General features: G+C 37.7%; 1 long non-coding RNA gene across 1 annotated transcript in view; it reads right to left on the bottom strand.

Annotated features, from left to right (window-relative positions):
- Positions 1 to 271: 271 nt before the first annotated feature.
- Positions 272 to 11,656, bottom strand: part of LOC128311236 (uncharacterized) — a 445,841-nt gene continuing 434,456 nt past the window's right edge. Inside the window, exon 5 of the long non-coding RNA XR_008289424.1 lies at positions 272 to 3,480. This is a non-coding gene — a long non-coding RNA (uncharacterized LOC128311236). The remainder of the gene's footprint in view (positions 3,481 to 11,656) is intronic.

Raw genomic sequence — 11,656 nt, 5'->3', positions numbered from 1 at the left:
TGGATTTTATTCCGCATGTATGCCCCTTTATATGAGATTTCAATAGGATGATGTCTGGCTACCACAGACCCAGACATCATTCTATTTCCACACCTGGATGGAGGGTGTATATAACTAGGAAGAAAAAGATTTTCTAGAAACTCCTGGTAAATGTCATTGTCTAGAACTGTGTCATATTATGACCGGTGGCTACAAAAGAGGATGAGAAACTCAGTATATCACCATTCATACTGTTTAGTGAGAGATGGACAAGGGATATAAGAACTGGGCATATAGTAGAATTTTAAGTACTTGTTGGTGGACTGATGGATTTTCAGCTTGTATATGAATATATACTCAAAATAGCATCAAACCTGCTAAATTTCCCTAAAGACAAGATCATCACCGGACAATATTCCAATCTTTTTCATATTCAGTCATGAATATGTCTGAAATAATAAACCATGCAAAAAGGATAACAAGTTTCTCTGCAAATAAAATAAAGGACAAAAGAGTAAAAGCACAGTATAGCAAATACATTACATGATTTCTGTCTGGCTTTCATCAAACTTGATAATTCCTTTTTGCTCTGGCACATGTATCATTCATTTTTCATTCTGCACAGACAAATTGAGCTATGGGACATTAGATAACAGCTATAATTTTAAATCATCTCACAGTTCACAACCTCAAGGGGTAATGTTATGACAGAATCAAATTAATCTAACTGATTTTTTTAAAATAATAAAACAATTCACTCTTACCTTTGTCTATTGTCTTTGTCATATACCCTTTGATACTGACAATATCCAGACACCAGAAATGTAGTCTTACATGGAGTTATGTCTATCATTGTGGAATTCAAGGTTAGACAAATCATTAAATAATTTGAGAAATTTCTGAATATTATGCCACAGGAATCCAATATGATTTCTTTTGACATTGGAAGACCTAATTCACTTAGAATCATTGTAACTAATGCATTAGTTTAATAATTCAAAATTACACTATTGAATGACTCACTAATTTTAGCCTTCTCATCATCACTTTTCCATAAAAATGGAGTATCAAAAAAATCAAGTTTTTGTATAGAATAAATTCACTGCATAGATAGTTCTAGATTGCTAATGAGTAGTGACCTTGCCTACCTGAGCAGATATGACTATATTTTCAACACACAAACAGTAAATCAAGGGAAAACAATGAAAATAGGTTTTTCAACTTTCCTCATTCTCTACGCAAGGCTTGTTGAAGAAAAAATATACATAGGGTATACAGTCAATAAACAAAAAATCCATAATCCCACCAGTGGCAGGTAGGCAATCACAGATTGTGCTTTGTCACTAACATAATGCATTGAGTCCTTCCAAAACCATTTTCTTGTTCTGGATCTCTAACTATGCGTGATTAGATATAATTATGGAGTAGTTGAGTTTCTGTCTTTCTCCATTTATGGTCACAGAAAAAAAGCTGTTGACGTTGCTGTTCTGTGAAATTGCTTATGATCAGCAGAAGGACACGGCAGCTTAGTGGTGAGTGCCAGGCCAGCTTCCACTGTCACGGGAGCCCCCATTGTGGAGGTTGTCTGCCTCACTCCTTCAATCTCCATATTTCAGCTGTACTGAAATTATTGCTGGCCTTTCTAGCATCAAGAGTTTATTTGATACCATCACCTCTGTCCTTGCTGCCATGCCTGCTGTGGATACAGACCCTCAGACCTTCACATGATTGCTGTCTCCCTACTCAATCTCAAGCAAATACCACTTCTTCAGAGATACTTTCAATGACTACCTTAGCTAAAGCAGCCCCCTCCTTAACCATTTCTAACTCAATGATACCACAGCGTATCTTCTCCATTACTCTTAATTCAGAATGTAGCCCTTTCCTTTTTGAAAATGAACATTGTGGGGTGCCTGGGTGGCTCAGTTATTTAAGCGTCCAACTCTTGATTTTGGCTCAGATCATGATCTCACGGTTTGTGGATTTGAGCCCCACATTGGGCTCATGCTGCCAGTGCAGAGCCTGCTTGGAATTCTCTATCTCTCCCTCTCCATCTGCTCCACCTCCTGTAAGTACCCTTGAGCTCTCTCTCACTTTCTCTAAAAATAAATAAATTAATTAAAAAAAAAGACAAAACATAGGGGAAGAACCAAGATGGCAAAACAGCATGGAAGTTTTCTGTGTGTCTCGCATCCATGAAATACAGCCAGACCAACAATAAACCATCCTGCACACCTAGAAAACTGATCTGAGGATTAACACAATAATTTGCACATCCCGAACCACAGAATTCAGCAAGTACGCAGCACAGCGCAGAGAGGGGAAATGGAGGAGAGAGAAGCCGTGGAGGGCAGGGAGCTGCTTTGGTGGGGGGAGAGAGGATGGAGATGGGGGGGTGGGCAGGGGGAGAATTTGGGAAAAGTACCCCCCAAAAGCAGCTGGAGAGAAAGTGGAAAAGTGGAAACAGCCACAGGGACTGAACTAAAGAGGGAGAAAGGAGAAAGGACAGGGTTTAAATTCCATTAAGACTATAAACAGAGGAAGCACAGAGTCTGAAACTCCGCAGCTCAATACCTGGTGGTGCTCTGGTGGGAAAGGCGAGTCCCCAGGAGCAGAGTGGAGTCCGGAGTTCTTCAGGCTACACAGGGAGTCAGTTCTCCTGATGGAAGGACACCTGGTAGATGCTGTGTGGGTCCCCCAAAGGCACAGCCCCAGTGGACCCGGAAGAACAACCACATTTGCTGGTGCTAGAATAAGGTTGTTAAGGGTGAAGCCTGGTGCCAGATGTGTGTTGTCATTTTCCATAGTCCCTGAAACGCTGTTGCTACACTATTTTGCAAACCTTTCCGGGGTGGGCTGGCACCTGGCTACAGTCTCTGGGCATCAGCAGCAGCACAGGTCCAGCAAATGTTCCTGGGTGTGGCCGGCACCCGGCCATTGCATGGTGAGACCCTCTGCAGAGGGGCAGAACGGGTCAAAGCCACAGTCCCTCAGAACTAAGGGGTCAGGAAAAACAGCTGCATCTGAAACAAAACTCAGGAGGGAGGTGCTGCCAGGGGCTTGGTCACAGGCTGTGTAAAACCTGGGAGTGGATGGAAGCTGAAGACAAAGGACGGGTGTGCAATTGCTGATGGGGGAGAGCAGAGTTCCGATACTAGAGACTGGGTAGGTGGGTGACACCATTTTCACCGCTTCCGTGCATGCGTATAGGCACCTACAAGCTCCACAACAATCCACCCCAGTCAGCTAAGCAGTGCCATATAGTGGAGAACAGAGCCGTTACACTAAGCCTTGCCCAACTGGGCCAACTTTGCTCTTCAAGAACAGAAGTTTCTCCGCCTGCTTAGTTTATGGACTATAAAGTGCTTCATAGTTTGACTTCTAGGGGAAAACGAAGTAATTTCAGTAGTATTTCAGTCTGTTCACCAGGCCATCTATTCAATTTTCTTTCTTATCTTTTTTTCTTCTTTCTTTTTTCTCTTTTTCGTTTCTTTTCTTTTTCTTGAATACAAAAAGAGAAAAATTCATTTTTATTTTCAATTCTTATTAAAAATACTTTAATTTTTTTCTACTATACTTTTTATGTTTGTGTAAATTTTCTCAAAATCTATTTTATTTCCATCATTTCATTTTAGTCGACTTCAGTGTATTCATTTTTTCAAATTTCCAAATGATTTCCTTTGTTTTTTCTTTCCTTTTTTTTTTCTATAATCTATCAAGCCCCTTTGAACACCCAGACCAAAACACACCTAGGATCTAGCATCATTTATTCGATTTTTTGTGTATATGTGTGAGTTTTTAATTTTTTAATTTTAATATTTTTCTAATTTTAATTTTTTTTACCTCAATTCCTTTTCTCTCTTCAAAATGATGAAATGAAGGAATTCACCCCAAAAGAAAGAGCAGGAAGAAACAACAGCCAGGGACTTAACCAACACACATACTAGCAATGTCTGAACCAGAATTTAGAATCATGATAATAACAATACTAGCTGGAGTCAAAAATAGACTAGAATCCCTTTCTACAGAGATAAAAGAAGTAAAAGCTAGACAGGATGAAATAAAAAATGCTATAACTGAGCTGCAATCTCAAATGGAGGCCACAGCGGCAAGGATGGATGAGGCAGAACAAAGAATCAATGATACAGGACAAACGTATGAAGAATAATAAAGCATAAAAAAAAGAGGGAGATTAAGGCAAAAGAGCATGATTCAAGAATTAGAGAAATCAGTGACTCATTAAAAAGGCACAACATCAGAATCATAGGGGTCCCAGAAGAGGAAGAGAGAAATAGTGGTAGAAGGGTTATGTGAGCAAATCACAACAGAAAACTTTCCTAACCTGGGGAAAGACTCAGACATCAAAATTCAGGAAGCACAGAAGACTCCCATTAGAATCAACAAAAACCAACCATCAACAAGGCATATCATAGTCAAATTCACAACATACTCAGGCAAGGAGAGAATCAGGGAAGCAGCAAGGGAAAAAAAGTCCTTAACCTACAAGGGAAGACAGATCAGGCTTGTAGCAGACCAATCCACAGAAACTTGGCAGGCCAGAAAGGAGTGGCAGGATATATTTGGTGTGCTGAATCAGAAAAATATGCAGCCAAGAATTCTTTATCCAGAAAGGCTGTCATTCAAAATAGAAGGAGAGATAAAGAGTTACCCAGACAAACAAAAATTAAAGGAATTTGTGACAACTAAACCAGCCCTGAAAGAAATTTTAAGGGGGATTCTCTGAGGGGAGAAAAGATGAAAAAAAAAAAAAGACCAAAAGCAACAAAGACTAGAAAGGACCCGAGAACACCACCAGAAACTCCAAGTCTACAAGAAATATAATGACAATAAATCCATACCTTTCAGTACTCACTCTAAACGTCAATGGGCTCAATGCTCCAATCAAAAGACAGGGTAACAGAATGGATAAGAAAACAAGATCCAGCTATGTGCTGTTTACAAGAGACCCACTTTAGACCTAAAGACACCTTCAGATTGAAAATAAGGGGATGGAGAACCATAGATCATGCTAATGGTCACCAAAAGAAAGCCAGAGTAGCCATACTTATATCAGACAATCTAGACTTTAAAATAAAGACCGTATCAAGAGATGCAGAAGGGCATTATATCATAATCAAGGGTCTATCCACTAAGAAGACCTAACAATTGTAAACATTTATGCACCAAATGTCGAGGCAACCAAATATATAAATCAATTAATAACAAACATAAAGAAACTCATCGATAGTAATACCATAACAGTAGGAGACTTCAACACCCCACTCACAGCAATGGACAGATCATTGAAACAGAATATCAACAAGGAAACAATGGCTTTGAATGGACACACTGGACCAGATGGATATAACAGATGTATTCAGAACATTTCATCCTAAAGCAGTGGAATATACATTTTTCACCAGGGCATATGGAACGTTCTCCTGAATAGACCACATACTAGGACACAAATCAGCCCTCAAAAAGTACAATAAGATTGAGATCATACTGTACATATTTCCACCACAACACTATGAAACTTGAAATCAACCACAAGAAAAAATTTAGAAGGGTAACAAATACTTGGAGACTAGAGAACATCCTACAAAAGAGAAAATCCTACTAAACAAGAAGTTAAAGAGGAAATTAAAAAGTTCACAGAAGCCAATGAAAATGATAACACCACAACCCAAAACCTCTGACACGCAGGAAAGGCGGTCATAAGAGGAAAGTATATAGCAATCCAGGCCTTCCTAATGAAAGAAGAAAGATCTCAGATACACAACCTAACCTTATGCCTTAAAGAGCTGGAAAAAGAACAGCAAATAAAACCCAAAACCAGAATAAGACAGGAAATAACAAAGATTAGAACAGAAATTAATGCTATTGAAACCAAAAAAAACCCAGTAGAACAGATCAATGAAACCAGAAGCTGGTTCTTTGAAAGAATTAACAAAATTGATAAACCACTAGACAGTATCATCAAAAAGAAATAGGAAAGGACCCAAATAAATAAAATCAAGAATGAAAGAGGAGAGATCACAACCAACACAGCAGAAATAAAAACAATAATAAGAGAATATTATGAGCAATTATAAACCAATAAAATGGTCCATCTGGAAGAAATGGACAAATTCCTAGAAGAATATACACTACCAAAACTGAAACAGGAAGAAATAGAAAATTTGAACAGACCCATAACCAGTAAAGAAATTGAATTAGCAATCAAAAATCTGCCAAAAAACAAGAGTCCAGGGCCAGATGGCTTTCCAGGGGAATTTTACCAAACATTTAAGGAAGAGTTAACACCTATTCCCTTGAAGCTGTTCCAAAAAATAGAAATGGAAGGAAAACTTCCAAACTCTTTCTATGAAGCCAGCATTACCTTGATTCCAAAACCAGAAAGAGACCCCACTAAAAAGAACTATAGATAGATTTCCCTGATGAACATAGATGCAAAAATCCTCAACAAGATATTAACCAACTGTATCCAACAATACATTAAAAAATTATTCACCACAACCAAGCGGGATTTCTACCTGGGATGCAGGGCTGGTTCAATATCTACAAAACAATTCACATGATTCATCACATCAATAAAAGAAAGGACAAGAACTATATGATCCTCTCAATAGATGCAGAGAAGGCATTTGACAAAATACAGCATCCTTTCTTGATTAAAACCCACAATAAAGTAGGGATAGAAGGATCATACCTCAAGATCACAAAAGCCATATATGAAAGATCCAAAACTAATATCATCCTCAATGGGGAAAAACTGAGAGCTTTCCCCCTAAGGTCAGGAACAAGACAGGGATGTCCACTCTCACCACTGTTATTCAACATAGTATTGGAAGTCTTAGCCTCTGCAATCAGACAACACAAAGAAATAAAAGGCATCCAAATCTGCCAGGAGAAGGTCAAATTTTCACTCTTTGCAGAGACATGATACTCTATATGGAAAACCCAAAAGATTCCACCAATAACTGCTAGAATTGATTCATGAATTCAGCAAAGTGGTAGGATATAAAATCAACACTCAGAAATCAGTTGCATTACTATACACCAACAATGATGCACAGAAAGAGAAATCAAGGAATTAATCCCATTTACAATTGCACCAAACCCCATAAAATACCTAAGAATAGATCTAACCAAAGAGATGAAAAATCTATACACTGAAGACTATAGAAAGCTCATGGAAGAAATTGAAGAAGAAACAAAAAGATGGAAAAAGATTCCATGCTCCTGGATGGGAAGAACAAATATTGTTATAACGTCGATACTACCCAAAGCAATCTACATAGTCAATGCAATACCTATCAAAATAACACCAGCATTCTTCACAAGGAATGCTAAAATTTGTATGGAACCAGAAAAGACCCCGAATAGCCAAGGCAATCTTGAAAAAGAAAACCAAAGAAGGAAGCATCACAATCCCGGACTAAAGGTACACTACAAAGCTGTAATTATCAAGACAGTATGGTAGACACTCAGATCAATAGAACAGAATAGAGAACCCAGAAATGGACCCACAAACGTATGGCCAACTAATCTTTGACAAAGCAGGAAAGAATATCCAAAGGAATAAAGACAGTCTCTTCAGCAAGTGGTGCTGGGAAAACGACAGCGGCATGCAAAAGAATGAACCTGAACCACTCTCTTACACCATACACAAAAATAAACTCAAAAGGGATGAAAGACCTGAATGTAAAACAGGAAGCCATCAAAATCCTCAAGGAGAAAGCAGGCAAAAACCTCTTTGATCTTGGCCACAGCAACTTCTTACTCAACACGTCTCTGGAGGCAAGGGAAACAAAATCAAACATGAACTATTGGGACCTCATCAAAATAAAAACCTTCTGCACAGCGAAGGAAACAATCAGCAAAAGTAAAAGGTAACCGACAGAATTGTCGGAGAAGGTATTTGCAAATGACAAATCAGATAAAGGGTTAGTATCCAAACTCTATAAAGAACTTATCAAACTCAACACCCAAAAAACTAATAATCCAGTGAAGAAATGGGCAAAAGACATGAATAGACACTTCTCCAAAGAAGACATCCAGATGGCCAACCAACACATGAAATACAAATCAAAACCACAATGAGATGCCACCTCAGACCTATCAGAATGGCTAACATCAACAGCTCAGGCAACAACAGATATTGGCAAGGATGCGGAGAAAGAGGATCTCTTTTGCATTGCTGGCGGGAATGCAATCTGGTGCAGCCACTCTGGAAAATAGCTTGGAGGTTCCTCAAAAAACTAAAAATAGGGGGCACCTGGGTGGCTCATTCAGTTAAGCATCTGACTTTGCCTCAGGTCTTGATCTCACAGCTTGTGAGTTCGAGCCCCACATCAGGCTCTGTGCTGACAGCTCAGAGCCTGGAGCCTGCTTCAGATTCTGTGTCTCCCTTTCTCTCTCTGCCCCTCCCCCGCTCACACTCTGTCCCTCTTTCTCTCAAAAAATAAATAAACATTAAAAAAACTTTAAATAAAAAACCTAAAAATAGAACTACCGTAGGACCCAGCAACTGCACTACTAGGCATTTATCCAAGGGATACAGGTATGCTGTTCCAAGGGGCACATGCACCCCAATGTTTATAGCAGCACTATCAACAATAGCCAAAGTACGGAAAGAGCCCAAATGTCCATTGATGGATGAATGGGTAAAGAAGATGTGGTATATATATATATATATATATATATATATATATATATATATATTTATACACACACACACACACACACACACACACACAATGGAGTATTACTCGGCAGTCAAAAAGAATGAAATCCTGCCATTTGCAACTATATGGATGGAACTAGAGGGTGTTATGCTAAGTGAAATTAGTCAGTCAGAGAAAGACAAACATTATATGACTTCACTCATTTGAGGACTCACTCATATGAGACACAGAACAGATGAACGTAAGGGAAGGGAAGCAAAAATAATATAAAAACATGGAGGGGAACTAAACAGAAGAGACTCTTAAATATGGAGAACAGAGGGTTACTGGAGGGGTTGTGGGAGGGGGATGGGATAAATGGGTAATGAGCATTAAGGAATCTACTCCTGAAATCACTGTTGCACTGTATGCTATATAATCACTATATGCTAACTAGTTTGGATGTAAATTTAAAAAATAAAATTTAAATTAAAAAAATAAAACCTAAAACATAAAACAATAAGACAATAAAACAATAAAACAGTAAATAAATAAATAAATAAATAAATAAATAAATAAATAAATAAATAAAATTGTAGGGGTGTCCGGCTGGCTCCATTAGTAGAGCATGTGACTCACCACCATCTCAAGGTGGTGAGTTCTCAAGCCATGCTGGATATGGAGCCTACTTAAAATAAAAGTTTAAAAATTTTTAAATAAAATAAAAATTATACATATTTAAAGTATACAACATGACAATTTGATGCACATATACATAGTTAAATCATTACTACAGTCAAGCTAATTAGCATATCTATCTCTTCATTTATTTACCATTTTTGGTGTGTGTAGTAGAAGCACCTGAAATCTATTCTTCTAGAAAATTTTCAGTTTTTAACACAATATTGTTAATTATAGTCATCATACTATACATTAGGCCTCTAGACTTATTCATCCTATATAACTCCAACTCTATACCCTCTGGTCAACATCTCCCTATTTCCCACACATGATATTCCCCATAACTATTGATATATAATAGTTCACTATCATTATTTATAAATTATCTGTTAATGTAATAGATTTCACCTTTAATTCTTGAGTTACTTCAGACAGATTTGGCATGAATCACCAGAACCAGTCCCATTGAATCTCTTGCCTCTGATCAGGGTACTTGTCCAAGGTGAAACCAGAGAGAACAAAATATTCTAACTATTTTAAGCCTGGGCCATGTACCTTACAGTGTGTTCTCCCTCCCAGCTTAGGAGACAGTAATGCTACAGAATTACATGAAGGAAGAATGGGGAAAATATGGAGATAATTTAGGTAATCACAGATTTTGATTAGAAGTTGATGGGATCTGTTGTATTTTTGCTTTTAGTAAAAAATATTTTAAAATACCACCCAAACTAGATATAAATAATGTTTTTACATCATTGACAATAGGATAGACATAGTGCCATTACTATGGTTGGTTGGTTACTTGGTTGCACAGATGCTTTTCTGCTTTCAGTGAGATTGAGTCTCTGAAAGTTCAAAAACTGCTTTTCCTTCTCTTTTGCAGCCTCTCACACTCTTTCTTATTAACATGCTGGTGTGGATCTTTTCACATCTGATGGGCATTTCCCATTTCCTCTTTTCCTTCATGCTTTGAAGTAGGCCCTGAATATCAATAAAATCATGCATTCCCAATTGTTCTCGTGGCACAAGTAACAAGTACCTCAACGCTGTACAAATTATAAGGTCTAGATAAGTGGGTATTTTTAGGTCAGGACAAAAGTATTCATGACAAAAAAAAAGAAAATAAAACCAAAAGTAATGAAAGAAAGTTTCTAGTCAAACAGTTATCTTCTGCCAAACACTCATTCCCCCCCAAATTTGCTGATATTCATCAGACATTATCAAGTAGAAGAATCATTCTTTAAAAAAAAAAGTATTCTTTCTGAGGTTGTAGAGAAGAAGAGAAGCCAATCACTACCCACAATCCGCATCTTCACTAATATGTCTAAATATGGATAATGTGGATTTGAAGCACAAAGAGATATCTGTATGCAGGTATGATTCCATCTACAAAGATGGTACAGCTTTATGGATAATGACCATGAGCGCAGGCTCCGGAGCAAGATGTCAGTGTCTGAACCCAGGCTCCACCATTCACAAACTCAATTCCCTGATTTGTAAAAGAGCAATGAAAATATTCATATTTAATATTTCATTAAATATTTAGTCCAACCTTATAGGATTACAGTATGATTTAAATGGACCTATCCATATAGAAACATTTTGAATATGTAGTTATTACATCTTAGACATATTATCACAAGTTGTGATATCCATCATTGTGACAGGGTAATGTACAAAGTATTACATGTTTTCATATATTTAATTTTAAGATCTACCCCATTTAATGTTAGGGATATGAATTTGACTTTACCTCATGGTGGACAATCACCATGCATATACATAGCTTTAAAGTTCCAAAATCTCAGGTGCAAATGCAAGACAGAATTTGTCTCTTTCTTGTAATTTAATCAAAATGTAGATAAATAGGCCATGTATAGTTTCCAATATAAACTAAAGCATAGTGTGTGAAGGGCAAGTCACTGTAGACATTAATAAAGATATCAGAAAGTGCAAACCTTATATCCTATTCCCACTTAAAAATTTGAGGAAGAAGCAGTGTAACCCAGGGGACCTTGGGAAATCCCACACCTATGACATGCATCTTAGAGTGTAGTTCTGGAAGCATCCAGCAAGGGACCTCACAGTCCAAGCATCACTGCATCAGGTATCTAGGCAAAGTGACCTGAGTGTATCCCATTTAGCCCAGAGTTCATGAAAGGGCATGCATTTTAAACAAATGAGAGAAAGGGATCAAGAGACCTTAGAAGTTTCAAGACTAGAAAAAGAACACCAGACAAAAGAATGTAATGTGGAACTTGAGCTGGAAAAAGGATGAGAAGATGGTTACATCTTAATCAAGGTCATCACAGTGGGGAAAACTATCC

The sequence above is a fragment of the Acinonyx jubatus genome, chromosome A3 (genome assembly GCF_027475565.1).
Source record: "Acinonyx jubatus isolate Ajub_Pintada_27869175 chromosome A3, VMU_Ajub_asm_v1.0, whole genome shotgun sequence".
In the NCBI taxonomy this organism is placed as follows: Eukaryota; Metazoa; Chordata; class Mammalia; order Carnivora; family Felidae; genus Acinonyx; species Acinonyx jubatus.
This window is presented reverse-complemented; position numbering and strand designations above follow the sequence as displayed.